Source organism: Passer domesticus, chromosome 2, assembly GCF_036417665.1.
Source record: "Passer domesticus isolate bPasDom1 chromosome 2, bPasDom1.hap1, whole genome shotgun sequence".
NCBI classification, from domain to species: Eukaryota; Metazoa; Chordata; class Aves; order Passeriformes; family Passeridae; genus Passer; species Passer domesticus.
Window position 1 is genome coordinate 77,130,464 of NC_087475.1, and position 16,529 is coordinate 77,146,992.

Genomic DNA, 16,529 nt, shown 5'->3' on the forward strand with positions numbered 1-16,529 from the left:
CCCAAACCCTGCAGCCACGAGCATCTGACAGTGCTGAGGATGTTCCAGCATGAACAGCAAGACTGGTACCTTTCTCTCCCTAAAGTGAGCTGGAAATGGGATTGAGCTGTGCTACATTCTCTATCTGAACACTAGAAAAAATACATGAGTTAGCTTCTGTCTTCATGGGTCATTGCAGGTTGTTTCCTTCTCTTTAGTGTTTGTCGATAATTAGGATTCACAAAATGCCTCCATTTCAGTCTATGCTGAAATCTGATGAAGTCTACTCCAGGTACAAAATCAGACTAATACCTGTTGTGAAGCCCCACAATCTTCACTGGGAAAACATCCAGGCCAAATAGGGGTGTCACTGAAAAATGAGACCTGTGGGAATCCATAAAATCAGGGCATTTTGAGAAAGTTGCAAAAGGCAGGCCTCAGAGACAGCAGAACTGTGACTAGAGCTAAGCAGAAGCCATAAGTCAGCAGAAAAATTATGTAAGAAATAGAAAATTAAGGACAAATAGAACAATGGTCTGTGTATTAATGCTTGTCTAGAATAACTCCCTAAGCTGAAGAAAAGTATATCTAGCAAGATAGGAAGTTCTAAGCTTAATAATGGAGCTCTGTGCATTGTGTTTTAATACAAGCGGGTATTGTATTCTAAATAAACAAGCATTGTTTTAACCGAAGGTACATGTGTTTATAGCGATTGCATGGAACCACTGTCAATATGCTTTTGTTTTGTGTGATTGGTCAAAAAACTTTTAACATAAATTGTAACATTAAGTTCTTGGTCTGCTGCCTGGGATGTGAACTGCTGGCATCTTCCCATTGTCATGACCATGTAATGGGACTGATGCTGAAAAATAAAACAGCTCAAGGCACGTTCCTAGCAGTCCCGTCCCGTCCATGATTTGTACATACCCCCGGCTGGCGATAGAGACACTGTTGATACAAAAAGCTCTCACACCCCAAATTTATTAAAATCTGTTCTTAAGATTAATTTTCTTTACAAATTTTTGACAAAGTAAACTAGGGCCTCTCTCAGTACTGCCATTGGGAATGTCTTGCTTCTGAACTCTTGCTGTTACTGTAAATCCCACATAGCTTGGTTACTCCTGGTTCTGACCTGACTCGTGATGGCACAAGATGGACATTCTCACTTGGGTGCTGGGGCAGGTCAGTATGATGCTTCATTTGGATGCTTTCCCTCTGTGTCAAATTTGGTAATTACAATTGCTTTGCTTTTTGCTGAATGGAACACGATTTGTTGTTTTATTTCTTAATTGCAGTGGCTTTCTGAAATAATTTTGATTCTGTAGAAAAGATCAGGAGCAGATATTGTTTTTGGGCTGCTACTCATTTTCATTATTAAGTGCTGAGTTGTCTTCAAATTAAGTGACTGACACTGTTCAGCAGTCATTGCTATTGGGTGTTAATGAAACTAAAAACCAGTTAGAGTTCAAAGAGCATTTAAGTGAGGTGTGAGGGAGATGTGGACCCTGGGGCTCCTCAGGCTGGCAGGGCAGGGCCTGGCATCAGACCTGGGCTTTTCTTAATCACTACACAGGCATTAATTTTCTTCTCATAAGCAAAAGCGGTTACTTGAATATTTTCTAAATAAGTTCATAGATTTCAAGTATTAGAGCCTAAGTGCTTGTGGTATTTAATTTCAGAGATAATGGGAAATTTGTGTTCCTGAGATCAGATGTCATGAATTTGACCTTCATTTGCAGACAGAGTTAAGTTTCCCTTCTAATTTTTTTTCATATTTGTCCTTCGGTTGGTCAAAATTAATTTAAAAAGCCTCAGCCTAAACCAAACAAAGTTGACAGCAATGTGGAAGATAATGACAAAATATAGAAATACATCTTTCATTATAATACTTTATGGATTCCTTTGTTTTATATCACATTGAATTAATTTTTAAATTAAGCTTACTCAAGGTTATTTTAAATTGATTCCTAGTAATTTAAATTGACTACTATTAAATTTTATTTTAATTAATTAACTGATTTCAATGCAATACATGAAGAAAATCTCAAAGGTCTATTTTCAGAAAATATTGTTTCTATTCTCATTTGGACATTCTCATTACTCTTTTGAGCTAAATTCTCAAATAAGAATCAAAGGGCTCATAGAGGTACTGTAAGAATCTTCTAACTTTTCTCTGATGCTCCCAATGATGACTGGTACCAAATAAATTCCCAAAGTCTCAGAGTCACTTGCTTAATAGCACAGAACTGACAGCTCAGTAAGTTCCAGATATTGGTGAAATAATTAGATTTCTATTCTGGACTAATGGATTTTTAAAATGAAACAATGTAACTACATCTCTGTCAAACATGGACTCAAAATCACCTCCTGATTCAATAAAAAATAAACAAGAAGTTAAATAGTAATTATTAAATGAAAGCTGTAATTTCTTTTATTGGTCCTACACATTTTTGGAGTTGGTACTGACAGTTTATGGACAAGTCTTTCCTCAGTTTCCATAACTCCTGGTCATAAAATAAAATGGCCATTTATAGACTGTATACAAATAAAAGTTCTTATTCCACATGATAATAAGCAGCCCTAACGAGCCCATTGCCCTCATTTTTCAGGAAGTCCCAGGACTGACCTAGCTAGAAACACAAGTACAATTTCACAAGCATGACAGTTTGCTGCCAGCAGAAATGGTTCAAAAATTAGCAATTTTCCAATCTTTTTAGAGAAAATATGGGAGAATTTAAGCAAATTGGGCTATGGCTGTGGTCTATTAATACTTGATATCCACAGACATGTGGGTAAACTTTAATGTGTTGGCTGAAAATGGCAGTGACTTGAACACCCCATCCTGTTCATCCTCTCTACACTGGCACTACTTTGCCAGCAGTGAGGGACAAATACTCACCTCTTTGAGATGATAATGGAAGGATACTTGATTATTTGAAGGCAGAGGTTTATACTTTCAAAGAATTGTCCTTTGGGATGTATAGGAAAATTTAATTATTGTTGCATGAAGACAATTTCATGGTAGTGAGTAGAAAGCATGTCTTGGTGCATGTTTTTGTTGTAAGTGGGAAGGAGGAATTGACTTTTTAAAAATCCTGCCCAATGCATCTGCATCAGGGCATATAGGATATTTTTAAAAACGTTAAAAGTTTCATTCTGCTAAATCCTTCTGCATGCCTTGAGTTGATTTACTTTCTTCAGCAAGTTGTATGGCTGAGTCCAGGCCCCTGTCAGGGAAATAATGCACTGCTCAGAGATGCCAGAATTGCAGTATCTCCCCTAAATATTTTTCTTGTGTTCAATTTGGGAAACAAATACAAAAATCCACTCTCTCTTAAACCCTCTAGGCACTGTTAGTGCCAGAATTGGAAGTGTCAAATATGGCTCTCTCCACAGGCACTATTATGTATCTCCAAGGCTTTCAGACAACTGGCTAAATAAGAAGATGAATCACTGTCATCATTTAAAAGCTGGAGAACAAAGAGCGTGTCAAGGATGGTGTGAGAACCTCTCTAGCAGTTACCTTTGAGCTCAAACTATTACAGGCTCTAAAACAAATTGCTTCCCTACAGGCAAGGTCACTCCTATTAATTTTTATGAATTGCCCTCAGTTCCTTGAATCCATGAACTATGCAAGAAAAGGCAATCAATAAGCTTCACTAAATCAGTGTTTCAACCTTTAATAATATCCACAGCCTTTATGGAATCAGCTCTGTTTTAATTAAAGCTTATTGAAATTGATTCAGAACAAACCTTGGACAATATGTATCGATAAATAATGTCTTTAAAGGACAAAGTATTAGAGGAAGGCTAAAAGAGATGATGGATCACTGGATCTATTGCTGGTCATTCTCTGTGCCAGGAAAGACAGTTTATCATTTTTGTATTGCATCAGTGAGAATTCCATGGGCACAACCTCTTTAGTTTTGAAATTTCAGGAAATTTACTGGTCTCCTAAACTACTGTAAATTCTCTCCAGGTTATCTGGATCCCCTTTTCCTCTGATTCTGTCATTCTCTTAGTGACTGCTCCTGATGCAGACATGTCTGACCTAACCTTAAATTTTCTAGCATGACCTCAACAGCATATAGCTCACTGTAGGCTGCAACACCTGGCCAGAGGCAGCTGATATGACCTTCTACTTGACGTCCAAAAACCACTGATGAAGGACTCTGTGCTCTGACAGGCCTTGTGTAATACCAGCCTGCTCTGTAAGGCTGTCTCAGAAATTGTGGTGTCTCAAACAGCACAGAACTTGTGTTTAGGTAACTGAGCTGAGCTCAACTTGTCAGGGTAGCTGCTGAGGAAAAAACCTAGAAACTCAACTTTTTTCTGCTAGTTGATCTGCCCAAGATTCTTTGGCAGAATCTTGCCAAAGATTGGCATATGAATCTTTCAGTAAAATCCTAAGAATAATTGACACAGTTACTAAGAAAGAGTGCTAATTTATGGTTAGAATAGTGCTGTACCACCTGTGATGGCAGCAATCATTATGGGTCAAAATCTAGTCATTTAATAGTTATCTAATTTTTGTTTGAGCTCAGTTGTCACCTTCCTCATAGCTAATAAAAGAAAAAAAAATTGAAATACAATTTTTGCAAGCTAACCAATTAGTAATACACTAGTTCCTCCAGCACTTTGTTTTAGCTTAAAAATTAATGTAACAGCTATAATATTCATCCAAGTTTGAAAATTTCTCTCTAAATTTCTTTTAAGACATAGAACTCAACTGGAAATAAACTTTATGGCTTAGTTTAGGTCTGGAATTTTATGTTTTCTGGGTTTTTTTTTTTCATTGTGAAAAATTACCTGTCAATATCTACATAACCTTTTACTCAATTTCAAAACGTGAAAGTACCTCACAAACTTGTAATTTTTTCTTAACAAGAATAAAGATATTTCTCATCAGTTATCTTCGTAGTTGGCATAACTGAGACCTACAATTACTGTGTTAGCCTACATTGGTGACGAAATAGCTCCAAAAGCTTGTTTGTCAAGAACTTTCTCATTCAAAAGTAATTTTCTAAAAAAGCAGCTGTAATTAAATTTTCTAAGTTACTGAGATCATTTAGCAACTACTAAAACAGTTGTATTAAACTATTAACTATTCCACAGTAAAAAAAGTTAGCATATTTTCAGTAGGAAATAATCACTTTTTTTGCTTATGATTTTATACTGTGCTATACTGAAATAACTTCCATGAGAGAGAACACCACTCACTTTTATACTCTTCTCTTCCTGAGACGAGTATAAAAGACAAATCTTTATTTCATGTGGCCTTTCAGAAGATCCTTACTGGTGTTTGAAGATGTCTGATAAAATTATATGGGAATGCAATACACATTTCATGATCTCAAGGGCTTTACAAAAATAATTACTTTGCAATTTTTGACATGAATTGTTCATATAAAAAATTAAACATTATTTCCTATGTATTTAGGGAGAACCCTGATTGTAAAGAAATGTGTTTCGAGTGCTGGCACACAATAAATGAGTGAGCGGCTGGACTCTAACAGCCGTCAGAAGTTTTGTTTCTCACTTCCCAGCTTTCCCCCTCTCCTGCATTCCCTGTGCCATGTGCCATCTTGCACCCATGCTTGGTAATAACACCAACACAGAGCAATTTCCAGCAGAAAAGGTTGTGAGCTGGGAGGCTTGGTGGTTTGCACCTTGAAAGAGTGTAGAGAGTCACACAAGGACACAGATGCAACCTCTTTGACAGCCTGACTGCCAAAATTCCCAACCCTACATTACCCCATGAGGATATGCTGCCCAGCCTTGTGGTAAAAATGGTTCTTATTTTTTTCAGGTTGAATTTTATTTCTACTTTCATCACAGTCTTATTGTTGCAGAACTGTAAGACTTTTTGCCTTTCTAAATCAGGATTGGAGCAAGCGTCCCATACAGCGACTGCCAGGCACCTTAAAGGGTAAAGGGTGGGTTGTGGATTCTTCTCTTCATATAGAGATCAGCTTAATCTACCGTAATATTTGTCAGTCACTGTTACCGTTGAAGGGTTTTTAATAAGGGATGTAACTGTGATTAATGGGTGATAAAATTATATTTAAAATAAAAATTAAGCAGTTAATGTCAGTTATTGACTTTATTTGCCAGTTATGTAGTGAGGCTTATGCTTCAAGTGACAGAAAACTACTTTCTGGCTTTAATAATTGCTCATCTTCATATGACAGAGATTTTCTGTACTTCTACAAAGTTAGTGGACACTCTGTTGAGATATTTACTTTCTGACAAAGATAGCAGAAAATCTAAGCCAGATAACTTAATCTTGTAACTTGTCCCAGTATATAAAGAAAAACAGGCTTCCCACTAACTTTAGTGGGAAACCTGAACAGCTCTTAACACCAATTTTGGTGGAACTACTGCATGATATTTTGATACTAGGAACTCCTGCAAGGTTGAAAACTGAGAGTGACTGTGTTTGAAGTAGTGCTTCTATTTACTTTTTTAGTAAGTGATGACATTATGGCTGATAGAAAATCTGGTCTAAAGATGATGAATGAACCAAAACCGAGATTACGCCTCTTCTGATGCAGATTTACTTTGAGTAAGCAGTTGTAGCACAGAAAAGATTTTGCAGTCTGGATCTGCCAAAAGATGCAGTCCCACTACTTTCTCCTCTCTTGCCCATACTCTCTTGCTTGGCACTGGCACACATCAGGTTTTGTGATGAGCTGATCCAGCTCCTTAAACTGGCAGAAAATGAGACATTTGTTTCTGATGTTTTCTTTCTGTTGTTTCTTTCTTTCTGATATTTCTTTCTGTTTTCTTTGATGATTTAGTGAGCGGAATTGGTTTATCCTGATGGCGACTAGAGTGGTTTCAAGGGAGGGCCTGGGATGTTACATCAGGAGAGCTGAACTGGAAAGGGAGGAGAAAGGAAGGGAAGAGGAAGCAGGCTTTACATTTTTGTAATAGCTGTTAGAGATGCTCAACCCATTTGTAAAACTTCAAACCCAGTATATTGTCTCTTAGACCACTCTCCTTCCATAATATGTGATGATTAAGGCATCCATTTGTCATCCCTTCTAACTGAACTCCTGTTTTCCTGAAGTTTAGGCAGTAAGAAGGCAAAACATGTTATACAGGGCAAAATATGACTTTGAATAATGTGTTTAAAATATAAAAAAAGATGTACAGAAAAGAAATTCCAAGGAAGATGTAATATGGAAAGTGACACAGGAACAGTGCAGGAGGTAGAGTGAACAAGAGTTAAAGTTAAGGGTGTTTACAGAAAACTACAGGAACAAACCTAAGGCTGATGAATTATTTTGTGTACAGGATGAAAGCCAAGCTCTAGCAAGTGTGTATGTGAGCAGATACAAGGCATGTAAGCCTAAGGCATGTGTCTGTTCAGTGGGAGACAGAACTGGGACAGAGCAAGTTTTGATTCTGTTCTCATTAGTATATTGTGCTTGGCTATGAAGTCTGTTTCCATTTGCAGATAGTGAACTAAATTTCATTTCCTTGTAAAACATTTGAGGGAGGGGTTATAGAGTTCTGTAATTTTTTTTTTATTATTATTGTGGGTGCAGTTGGCTTTCTAATATTTGTAAGTACTAAGCTGTTTAGTAACAATTCTGCTCTATCAGTTTGATGAAAATATTTGGGCTTTTCCCCATTTATTATGTAAATTAATTATTTATATCTGAAGCAAGGGAAGATATTATAGAATATATAGAGGCCACAGTGACAGTTCTGTAATTCCCCTGAGCTTACTGAAAGAAAATAGTTCTTTTGGTGTTCTGCAGCTCTCAATGAGTAAGAGAGCTAATGTATTCTGAAAAACATTCTGTGTGCAAATAGCATCTCCATCCCTTCTCAGACAATAACAGATATGTGAGGCCATATTTGCAATGAAATATCTCACTTCCATGTAGAGTTGGGAAATGCAAGAGTGTATGAGAGAAAGAAAAGAGAATGTCCTCCACACCTGGGATATAAATGGAACGAATTTTAACTAAAGAAGTCACTTAAAAGCCAAAGGCTCTAATGTACTTGTAATGGGAAAATTAGTTTTCTGGGGCTGCTCAATTTCTGTTCAGATTTGGCCTACTACCCAGCTCATGCTAAAGCTTGATGAGTGCTGGGAGCAGTGCCATCAGGTCAAAGCAAGGACAACATTTAGGCAGGATACCATGGCCAGAGAGGGCTAAAGGTCACCATGTAGCCACTGGCACCTGCAGCTTGCAGTCTCCTGCAAGACCAAATTCCAAGCTCAGAGTTATGTCACCTTACCCAAAAGGTTTTGGAAGCAGATCCAACAGCAGCTGGACTGCTGAACCTTTTGTGCTTGGGGTAATAAAGGCCATAAATGTGGTGTGGCAGAGGACTGAGAATGAGCTCTCTCACTGTTGGCCCCTAATCTGCACATAGGTGCAGAAGGTACAAGTTCTAAGTTGTAAATTAGAGAGCTTGTGAGTTAGAAACCTCATGAATTTAGCAATTAATCAGTGAGTCATTTGTTAGACTAGTCTGTACTAATAGGTTTTTTTGTTTCTTTTTTTTTCTTTTCCACTAAGCTTATAAAAATAAATTTAATTTACAGTGTAAATTGTAAATTTGATATCCAAATGCACTGTGAAAGTCAGCCTCCAGAAGGGCTACCTTCAAATACTATCACAAAAAGCTAATTTCATTACTTCTTGGAATTAGTGTTCAGAGTGCACTGCAGTGATGCTGCTTATCATTAATTCAGCCTGGGCTTTGATCATAAGTAATATATGAAAACAGTGATGGATTTACTGCTTGGAACTGTGAGCTTCATAAATTCATAGATCTAGATCTTTTGAGATTTGTTCCTATTCATTAAAAAACACTGAACAAAAAAACCCTCAAAAAAACCACTCACAGAACAGAAAGGGGGAAAAAATTTAAAAAAAGAAAGAACAAAAAAAGAAAAGAAGACTAGAAAGTTCAGTCAAATTTATGACTGGATCAGGCATGTGAACTGGGGTGGTAGCATGTCCTAAGCTGCCAGAGAGTTTTAAAACTTTAAAATGGTTGTGAAGCCATTGGGCAATATTGGTGACACAGCTGCAAACCTATGGGTATGTGTTGGCTAAAACTTCTCTACCTCTGAAAAATGCAGCTTTGCTTTTTGCATGTCACCCCAATAACTATCATGTTTATTTTTTAGTGAAAAAAAGTGAAGGACTTCTGAGTTGTGCCTCTGTTTCAGGAGGCTGTATCCAGTTCCTAACACTTGGCTGACAGATTGAGCAGCTTACACATAAATTGCAGTTATGTTATGTTAGTAACTCTGCAAGACAGATGATCCTTGAGATGTCATGTTTCATGTCAAGTGCCTGAATTTTGTACGCTTGCATGACGTGTGCAATTTCCCAAAAGACAAAACTAGATAGAGGCTTACAGGAATTCTGTAGTCCATGCAGCCCTCAATACTGCTCTCTTTTGGAGTTGCAAGAAAAACCAAAAACCAAAACAAAACAACAACAACACAAACAAAACAAAACAAAAAAACCAACCAAAATTCACCATTAGATTAGGATATAGAAAGAAACATGCAAAGAATGTATATTTTTAGGAGATGGAAACTGAGTGTTAGCCTCTGCTCAACAATTTGACATAATAAACCCTAATTTTAGAGCATATTCCTTCTCTATAACCTTATTTAAAAATCAGTTCTTAGCTCAAGTGCTGCCTCTCACCTGATGCCAATTTAGCAGAGCTGCTGGACATCCCCAGTCCCTGGGACAAGAGGTTGAACCCTTCCTTAGCCCAGTTGTGCACAGCTGCAGAGGAAACTTCAGTGACTTAGGTGTGTGTTCTTAAAGGAGTTTCTAACAGCTGCTCATGGTGCTGTAAAAAAAATTCCTGAAATCTCAAGTAATGTGCAATTTCTGTACTTCAGTAATAGAGCTAAGTTTAGCACCAAGCAAAAAGGAATACAGAAAATGCTGCCATAACAGCAGTGAAATTTGTTTTGCATTCACAGAAAAATCATAAACTATTTCTGGAAATGTTACTTGCTGATTAAACTCCAAGCAAACACTTGAAAAACTAAGCTTTTAATCAGTGAAAAGTAAATTATTGTAACTAATAGTAAACAGTAAATAAACATAATGATAAAATGTATAATTTGAAACTATTTTGCATGAAAGGTAAACAAATAAAGAATCAGTTGTATCTTATAGGATTCAATTTCAGATTTCTGAGCATCTGGAATTGCTTGAGAAAGCAAATGGAAATTCTATGAGAAAGCATAGAATATAAATGACATTTCTAGAGAAGGAGTAATGTCAGAAAATTAGATTCTCAAGCTGGACTCTAGCTTCCTTGTGCTTCTCAGTTAGAAGTAGACACCAGCACAGTAAATTACAGGGTGGAAATACACAAGGAAAAATTTCCCCATAATAAATCTGATAGAGCATACCAGAAAAGAATGAAAAAAATCAATCTATATTGGATGTGTTCAAGGTTGGATGGGCCTTTCAGCAGCTTTGTCTAGTGAAAGGTGTCCCTGCCCATGGCAGGGCAGTTGAACTGGGTTATATTTAAGGTCCCTTGCAACCCAAACCATTCTATGAATCAATGATAATATTGCATATTTCTCTGAGTGAAAATAAATTAAGATCTAGGTGCTGTTATAACACAGTATGCTTCAATAAATTTCTCCAGCTTTCTGGAGCAGACTGGGGATATTTCAGACAATTCTGTAAATACTTGGTGGCAGCAAGGAGGCCATGGGTTTTCTGGAAATACTAGATGCAGTATTAATCTGGGAGGCAGTAAGAAACAAAACCACTATATAATTGTGGGGTGAAAAGAACTTTGATTTCCATTTTACTCCATGGGCCAAAAGAGTGCCTGAACCCAGAAGCCCTTGTTCAGCTAAACCTGACACCACAGAGCAGCCAGGGATTGGCCTCCAGAGAATCCAAATTAAGTATCTGTTTAAATGGACTAAGAGAGAGGCTCTATTCAATGTGAGCAAATGACTGTAACAATCTCCTTACATATATTGGCTAAGCTATACTATTTAATGTATGAGCTGTTAATCTTTTGCTTCTGGTGACTCTTCTCTGTGCCTGCTGCTGCAATTCAAAATGCACTTGCTGGTGGAGTGGTGGAAAAAGATTAGAGAATGCCCAGGTGCAAGCTGTTCAGGGCTGTGAGACTGTTTTCCAGGACAATTTCAGACTAGATGGTGCTTGCAGACAACTCTGAGGCAAGAGTGGAATGGAGTAACCATGGGAGGGATTAAACCATGCCAATAAAAGCTGAAGGGGACCAATATTACAGGGCTTTTGTATGGATGAGAGAATTTACCATCCTTCTTTATTGTGTGCCTAGTAACAGTAAAGGCTAAGAAACCACAGTGCTGAAAGCAATACCAGATTATTTCTCTGAACTTTAGAAACCCATATGTTACAAGAAGTAATTGGGTAAGAATTAATCATCCACCACTGCAGTAAGTAGGAAAAAATCAGCTCCTACTTGACATCTCTGCATAGAAATTGGCCTTAATTGCAGTGACTAATATTTCTAGCACAGTTGTGCTGTGTCCATGCTTTTTGAAGAGATGCTGCAAGGACTCCAGTGTTAACACCTCAACCTCCTTTCAGACTATATATAGGCATCCATTGCTATGAAGGGTGGTATTAATATTTCTAAAGACTTATTTATGCCCTTACTTTGTGTCCCAGACTATTTCTTGACATGGTTTGGAATAAAATTTGGAAAACCTGGCTAGCACACAGTAACACTTTCAATGAAAAATCACTGCTGACTGAACAATCAGTCAGTGTGCTTGAAGTTAGAAAGTTTCCAGGGAGGACTGTTCAATGTGACTTGAAGAGTTTGCTTGAAGATAAATGTGTTTAATCATGACAGCCATGGTTCATTATACCCTGTACAGTGCTTCTGCCAGGATCTGACTAGAAGCAAAAAGGGACAAGTTTAGATACAAAGGAGCCAGCACTAACATGCTGATTTGTTCCTCCCAGTAAAAGGGGAAAGAAGAAAACTAATATTTTCATACTAAATGAGCTAGTTTTCTTCACTTGCAAAGCCTAAAAAATGGCTTAACAAATAGTTTTTACTAGAGGGAAGAAGAGAAGTCTGAAGACACGGACAAATGAAGTGACTTTGATCTCATAGCTGATCTTGTACCACCCCTTGTGGCACTGCTTATTTCCTGGTGTCACCCCCTTGCTCCACATTGCCTCTTCCTCCTTGCCCCTGTAACCACCCCTGCTCATCACAACTGTGCTTCTGTCAGGCCCCACTAAAACACAGCTCTGCACTGCAAGAAGTTCAAATTCCTGCTCCCATTTCTCTCCGAGAGGCCTCTTTCCTCTGCCCTGAAGTGACTGATGCCGTTGCCCCAGTGCAATGCCCAGCAAGGGAGCTTCCAGCTTAGCTCTCCCACTGCTGCAAGGGGAGCTGCTCTGCAGGCCAGGGAGTTCCTAACAAGCACAGCAAGTGCAAAATCCATGGGCTTTAGGCCTGTCCATTTATGTCTTTTACTTCTCTTCCCTTTGTTCCATCAGGTAACAGTGGAGTTCTCCTCCAGGGGGAGTTCTCTGCCATCTGGGCTCACTGCTGGGGAGGGGAGGGAGATGTGGGCTCTTGCCACTGCTTTAGGTCCCAACTTTCAGACTTCTGTATACACAGGTCCAGGGGGAACTGGACTGATGGACTTCCTGGCCTGCTGCAATTTTCCTCTCTTTCTTATTGAACTGCCCTTCTAAAAGTAGGCAGATGACAGTGAGGTCCACCAACAATCCCAAAAATTGTCAATCAGTACATGTTTGTATGAAAACCAGACGTAGCTACTCAGGAGTTCCTGTAACCAGCAAGAAGAGAAGAGAAAAGGCTTCTGTTTTAAGGGAATTTTTTTTGGAAATGTTCATTTATTGATTTGAATATTAAGAACATCTTAAGATTGGCATATTGACCTACAGCTTTATCAGACACGGGGTGGAACAAAGCACGTTTATGGAGAAAGCACACAAGGTGTAAAAGAAAAAGTCAGTAACAAAATGGAATATTTGATACTTAGAGATTTTTTTTTTCACAACGTTCTAATACTTGTTGGAAAATCAGTAGCAAATAATTTCATGTTTGTCTATATATTGTGTGAGTATTAAAGGAAAAATGGTCCCTTACACAGGAAACCTCCAGGAAAAAGTGTCCCCTGTTTACAAACACCTCCAAGGGATGTGCTGCAAGGGGAGAGAGTAAGGTGAACAGATACATAAAACCAGGTAAGAATAAGGTGGTAATAATTAAATTTTGGCTAAAAATCGTAAAAGCCTTAAACTTGGCCACAAGAGTAGTTCTGGAGCAGTGAGGAGAGGAGTGAAATATTAACCTACTTTTAGGTGAAATTCAAAAATAAATTTATGATGGGGATTATATGACATAGTGCATTCTGTATCCTAAATGATTCAGGAGGTCTTCAAATCTACTTCAAAGGATTTGAAGTAAATGTGTTCTCTGAAAATTTTTTTATAGACCAAATCCATAGTGTGTCATACATAATTTTCATTGACAGTGAGCAGTAAGTAATTTGTGAAGCATCTGTATCATCATTTATACAGCAGTTGATTAAAAATTGTCAGAGAAAATATGCTGTTCCAAATTAGCCATAAATATTTCAGTTTTGAAGAGATATGATACTTTTTTTCCTCTTAGATTGTTCTGAGGGGAAAAAAGAAGATGAATTAAAAACAGCCCTTGATCTTGCATCACTAAAAGTGTTTAGTGCTAAGTATTTTCAAGAATGGAGCAAAGAACTGCTCATGCATATGCTCAGAAGTCTTCAGCTATACACATATACATGGAAAAGTTGTGAAGTTTCTTTGTATATGTCTGTATTTAAATGTATGCATGGTTCATCTCAGGGCAGAGAGGCATGTTTCAGTCTGCTGTTATGGACCAAAATCAAACTTGAATGCTGAATAGGACTGTAGTAACTTTTTTTCACATTTGTCTAAATTATTCCTTGATTGGTCCATAAAGCATGTGCAATAGATGCAAAGCAGTGTTTCCTGTAGATGTCTGAAGCACTGAGATGCTTCTTTCACATAGGAAACAGTAATTTTTCTTAAGAACTGACTTCTAAAATGCCCCAGAGAAGAACCAGAAGCCTTTTAATCTTTCAAATGGACACCAACCCTAAGGAAGCTGTTACCATGTCATGTATCTCAGCTGGAGATTAAATTTGTGTATGGACAAGCAAAACCTGAAATTCTGCAGTAAAGAAGAAAGGAAAAAATGTTGGGATAAGGGTTGGGTGATGGGTGTTTATCACAGCCTCATTTCTTGCTAAGAAACTATTAGAAAATAGTTCAGCTGTGCCAAGAACATGATCTTCACAACATACATTAAAAAAAACAAACAATTTACTGGTTTTTCTGGTTTGCTCCAGATTAATGTCTACAAAAATGTAAAATGTTCTGTAAATAACATTTTAATAATAAATGTTCTGTAAATAACAGAGGAAGAACGAAAAGAACTGAATTTGATCATCATGAATTGCTTTTCTAACACTAATATAGTTATCTTAGAGCTGCATCATCTGCCCCAGACCAATTAAAGTACCCAAAGGCATTTTAAATGGGATTTTTAATCTCTGTCACTATATTATGTAATAAATATGAGAAATATATTTTAATGAGACTTCACTGTGGATCGTCTTGTGGCAAATTATTACCTCCTGAACTCACTGCACAAATTGGCAACATGATGCCTCACTGTGGAGGTGCTTTTTGCAATGAGAGGGGCAGCACACCAGAGCTTGCATCCTAAATAGGGGATATAAGGGAATGACATGCTCTACCACACCCTTGTCAGGGGATCAAAATTAGGAATTTGGAGTATTGGCAGGAGACAGTGGCAAACACCTTTGCAGAAACTAATCAGAAGACAGGTCTTAAATGAATAAATATGTTAAAATCTTATATTAACTGATATGTAGTCACTGATAGTGAAATTACTGTATTGGCTCGAAAGGAATATAATCAGGATGATACTTGTGCTTTACTTCACAGGGTGGGCACCCCTCCCACGATAAAACTTCTAAGCAATTCTGTCTGTACTTTGTGAAATCAACAGCATGGACATTTTTTGCAACAAATATCTTGAGATATGTGCAGGATAAATTATTTTCAATGGAAATTAATCATGCTCCTGCAGTGAAATGCCTGTCTGAAATTGCTCAATAAGAAATGATATGGAGTCAGTTTTATGGTGATGAAAACATCATCCTGAGAGAGAGACTGGTGAGGATAAGAGCTCTGCTAGCTTTGACACTCATGAAATGTGGGGATTTACTCACACATCATTGAATCTGCAACTGGTGGGTTGCAGCATGAAAGCACTAAGTCTGAGGGCTGCTATGCTTCTGGTGGTGGATTTTATGATTATTTTTTAACAGCACTCAGTGATCAGGACACTTATAATAGTTACACAATTAGATTTGTTTTGGATGCCAACAGAAGAGCAGATGTGCAGATTTACATTAGGAAACAGAGTTAACCCTTCAGAGTCATTAGGGTTTGCCAAGAAAATTAAGATACACCCACATCTCCATTCAGGCTGAAGCTGATTAAGAATGGAGACCATGACACAGGTACAACATGAAATAGAAAAAGAATTATATAAGGTGAAAAATGGCTCAGAGCCAGCATATATTTGCCATATCAAGCTCCAGAACTAACAGCGGTTTTTTGGGGAGATTATATTAGCAACAGATTATTTTATTTGTCTGGGCTTTGCAAATGACAGCATTGTGCGCTGCATGGACTGGAGGATTGAGGCAGTGCCCTTAATTCAAAAGAATTATGGCTAGACACAAAAGGTGACACTGCAGCAAAAAAGAAACAAGCAGCTCAAAAGCACACACAATATTTGCTAATTTTGATTTGGATAAAGAAACATGAAGAGGCAAAAGCTGTGCCAGAAACAATGATATTAGTACAACAAAGAAAGAAAACAGCTAAAAGCTGGGCTGTGTGACAGTGGTCTTACAACAGAGGATGTGATTATACAATAGAGGATGTGATTATCCAGGTAAATACCAGCTGGGAAAGAATCTGTTCTGTAACAATGCTGAGGAAAAAGGTCGGTTAGATGAAAGTGAAGCCCTCAGTTTTGTTTACAGTGCAGTCACTGGAAAGGCAATAAAGTGTCTGAGGACAGTCCAGCAGTCAGGACACAAACCTGTACATACTAAAGCTGAAAAGTTCAATAACCCCAGGTCAAAACTCTAGAAATGCTGCCACGGCCCTAGAACAATCCAAGCCATGGAGAATGGGATTCAGGATGCAAAAAAAAAAATTCATTTAAGACATTAGTAAATATTTGCTTAAGCAGTTGTCCAAAATTCTAGTAGAGCCTGCAGAGATTCAAAATTTAAGTTGATTACTGATATATAAGTACTTAGCCTCTCCAGGTTCATATTTCACATGAATGTCTCCACTGCCCAGAGGAGATATAGACTGGGCAGCACGTGTTTGCCTATTTGTGAATGTTTAATGCCATTGTAAGTCAATGGCTGATTT

The 16,529-nt window shown here is 37.8% G+C and overlaps 1 long non-coding RNA gene across 1 annotated transcript in view; it reads left to right on the top strand.

Moving 5' to 3' along the window:
* Positions 1-852: 852 nt before the first annotated feature.
* Positions 853-16,529, top strand: part of LOC135294326 (uncharacterized) — a 47,733-nt gene continuing 32,056 nt past the window's right edge. The window contains exons 1-2 of the long non-coding RNA XR_010356445.1: positions 853-1,161; positions 13,136-13,229. This is a non-coding gene — a long non-coding RNA (uncharacterized LOC135294326). The remainder of the gene's footprint in view (positions 1,162-13,135; positions 13,230-16,529) is intronic.